The following is a 3618-nucleotide window of genomic DNA, read 5'->3' on the forward strand; positions in this document are numbered from 1 at the left end:
AGGCTGAACTTGAACTCCTGGTCTCAAGTGATCCTCCTGCCTCAGCCTTCTGAGCAGCCGGGACACCCACGCCCAACTTGAAGCTGGTTATTGATGATATTTAACAGCATCAAACTTTGCATCTGAATTAAAAATAGATTTTTAATGACTCCAAAGTCATCCCTATGCTTATTTTATTCATACCCTCTCATCTTCTGCTGTATTATCTGGGTGAAAAGAAGAAAGATCACTCAGTGTGCCAGGAGATGACAAATTCTGGGGCAAGCCTGCATCTCAAGCCTCACGGCAGAGATTATTGGGCAGCTGGTGGAAAGCCAAGTAGCATCAAGGAGTAAGGGAGCTGCTGCCTTGTGCAGGCAGGATGCGATTGTCCTGCAGAACACAAACCTCCAAGCACAAGCAGGTGCTTTGCAGCCCTGGCTGGGCATTGGTACCCTGTCTGCCCGGCATGTGAGAACCAAGGATCTGTCTCAGCTCACATCCTACAGCAGTGCTTGAGTGGCTACTTTGTTTTCTGAGTCAACGCCAAGCTTCACCTGCATGTGGTTACTCACAGATGCAAACAGGAAATGACACGCTCTTTGCCTTACAGTCTCAACATCAAGCTAGTGGAGCCCCAGAGCCCTGTAGTGTTTCTGTCGCAGGCCTCCTTACACCACCCTGAAACACACAGCCCCGCTGCCCCACACCTTTGCAAGGGCAATCAAAATCCTGGGGCCATATTTGACTTCAGTTATATTTGATTTCGTGATAAGCACATCTCGTGGCACCAGAAAAGGCGTTTGATAGGACATAGGCTATGTGTGGTGTCTGTGGTTTGGTGCGGAAGTTTCCAAGTCGGGTGGACTAGGGAAGAATAAGGAAGAGGAGAGGTGGCTCAGGCCTGGAGAGGGTTTCTGCTGACCACAGAAGGATGCAGAGGGTCCCTGGCTTTGCCATGTCGAGGAGGTCGCATACCAGGGCAGGAAGCTCAGCAGGGGCTCCACGTACAGAGCCTGCCTGCACAGCCTGCCATGGTGCCCACATTGTCACCACCTGCAGCCACACCTCCTGTAGTAGGGAGTGCCACTGTCCAGGGCGTGAAGGAGGCAGAGGGCACCCGTGTGTGCAGAACTCACTGACGCTGGGGACTCGCCCAGTACCTCCTTCTTCCCAAGCTTCCTGCTGGCATTCAGCATGCATGGAAACAGCAGCTCAATCTGTAGGGGACCCCACTGGTGACACAGGGGGCACGTCATTTGTGACAGAGGAGCAGTTGCAGAGCTCAGTGAGAGCCCTGCAAGAGTGGCCCTGAAGTCAATGCTACTCGTTTATATAAAGTAATTCAGTTCTATGAAGTGTGCGCAAGTGTAAAGTGACCACTGCCTGCTGGAGGACGAGGGGTTGTTACCTGGTGGCTCCCTGGGCCATCTTGGAAAGCACCCCCACCCCCACCATGTGGTCTGCAAACAAGAGCCCCGTGCTTCCCTGCATTCAGGAGGCAGCCTCATCTGGCTGTCAGCCCTGCCCTCACCATCTCAAGGTGGCAGGAGCCCACATGGAAGAGCCGTAACCCCAAGCTCATGGCCATCCTGTCAGGCTTTCCTACCTCCTGCTCCTCTGCTCTTTGATGATTTCCACCTCACCCCATCTACATGGCCCAGTGGGAACCGGTCCACTCCAGCCACGGCCTGTGTTCCCCACCTGTGTCCCTACTCCAGCCAGCCTGGCAGGATGGTCAGTCCCATGAAGAACCCTGCTGTCTCAGGGTGAGGAGACCAGCACCCTGCAGCTCCTCATGCAGAAATGGTGTCATGTAACACTCAGGTCAGGGCTGGCTGGAAGGGGTTGTGCACATCAGGTGCTGCTCCTTGGCCTCGACTCCTCCACCTCCCGCCCAGAGAAACAACCATGTCTTCCCAAGGGTCCCAGCTGTGTTGAGCTGATGGTGGCCCTGAACACATGCGTGTCTTCATTTCTGAAATGAAGGAGATTTGGAGATGCAATGAAACTGGGCATTATCAGGAGCCGGGCAATGGAATCACAAGGGTCCTATAAAAGGAGACTGACCAGAGAACAAAAGTGGCGATGTGGTGAGAGAGCAGAGAGGAAGTGGAGAAGAAAAGGAAATGGATTCTGCCCGGAGATTCAGAGGGCTAACTAGGGCCTGGCCTCCAGTGGGTGGATGCAGTGTGGCAGAGGCTGACAGGGCTCCACAGAGCTGCCTAGCAGAGCAGAAAGGCAGGTGGTGGGACTGACTTTGCTCTCAGGTCCCTGCACGTCTTGGTTGGGGCAGGCATCCTTGAGCTTCATTTCCCACCAATATGAAGAGTTCAGCTGCCTTCCATGCCCATGGCCGATTCTGTTCTGTGGGCCCAGGGAGATTAGGAGCAGAAGACATGACCCCCAGCTCTAGGCTGCTGTCCACTCCACATGGCCTCACCACAGCCTCAGGAAGGGACACAGAGAGCGAGTCAGCAGCCCTGCCCCACAGGGCCACCCAGGGCTCCAGCCTGAGTAGCACCCTCTGCTGTCTGGTAGACAGGCCTGACTTGGGAGAGAACACACATCCCACCCAGAGAAGGGTTCTTTTCAAATTCATGTTTCTGGTATAACCAAAGAGCGTAAGACATGTGAACCTCACACAGACAGGTATTCAATAAACAGCTTTTGAATGGATGACTTCATGCTTAGTTGTCTGGTTTGTACCACAACACTTCAAAAATATTACAACTTGATGGGCTTGGGGTGCAGCTCAGTGATAGAGCACTTGCTTAATGCGTGCTAAATTCAGTTCACAGTGCTGGATGATAGATAGATGAATAGATAATAGACAGACATGATAAAGGATAGATGATAAATATAGAGATGATAGACAGATACAGATAGATAAAAGAGGTAAATAGATGACAGAGGACAGATAGATGATAGAGGGTAGACAGATCTTTTGCTTCTTGAATTACACTGTCATAGATGCTTCAATGTCCTAAATTGATTCAAATTGCCTACCTTTTGTCTTAGTCACTTTCCACATTGGTGAGGAAATACCCAACATCCCCAATTTAGAGGAGGAGAGGTTTATTGTGGCTCACTTTTCTAGTCTATAGGTGGCCACTCCAAGGCAGGAAGGCATGGTGGAAGGGTCTAGTGGAGGAAAGCAGCTCAGCTCATGGCAGCTAGGAAGCAGAGAATGGAGGAGGAGCCAGGGAGGAAGATACACACTTGCAGGTCACACCCCATGGACCCGCCTTCCCAACCAGAGTCCACCCCCTCACAGCCAGCCAGCTATAATGCCCCACAATCCAATCACCTTCCCAAAGCCTCAGCTCTTGAGTGTATGAGACTCTGTGGGAACATCTAGATACCAACCGCAGTATTCTTCATGGTCATTTTCACTTTGGGGAAGAGCCAGAAGTCATGCAGTACCAGATTCAGTAATAAGGTAGATAAAGACACAGCATAATGTTTTTATGAGCCTGCCTTCCTGTTGGATGAAACTCAGCAGCACCATTCGTCCGTATTTTTGATCACACCTTGTAAAAACACTTGTGAAAGAGGACTTCCAGAACTTCTTCAGAAAGTGGCCAGAAAGATGAAACAAGTGTGTTAGAAATGAGGAGAAGGATTTTGAGGGAGATG

The sequence above is a fragment of the Heterocephalus glaber genome, unplaced genomic scaffold (assembly GCF_053883595.1).
Source record: "Heterocephalus glaber isolate CG9 unplaced genomic scaffold, H.glaber_assembly_v1.0 deba00000621, whole genome shotgun sequence".
In the NCBI taxonomy this organism is placed as follows: domain Eukaryota; kingdom Metazoa; phylum Chordata; class Mammalia; order Rodentia; family Bathyergidae; genus Heterocephalus; species Heterocephalus glaber.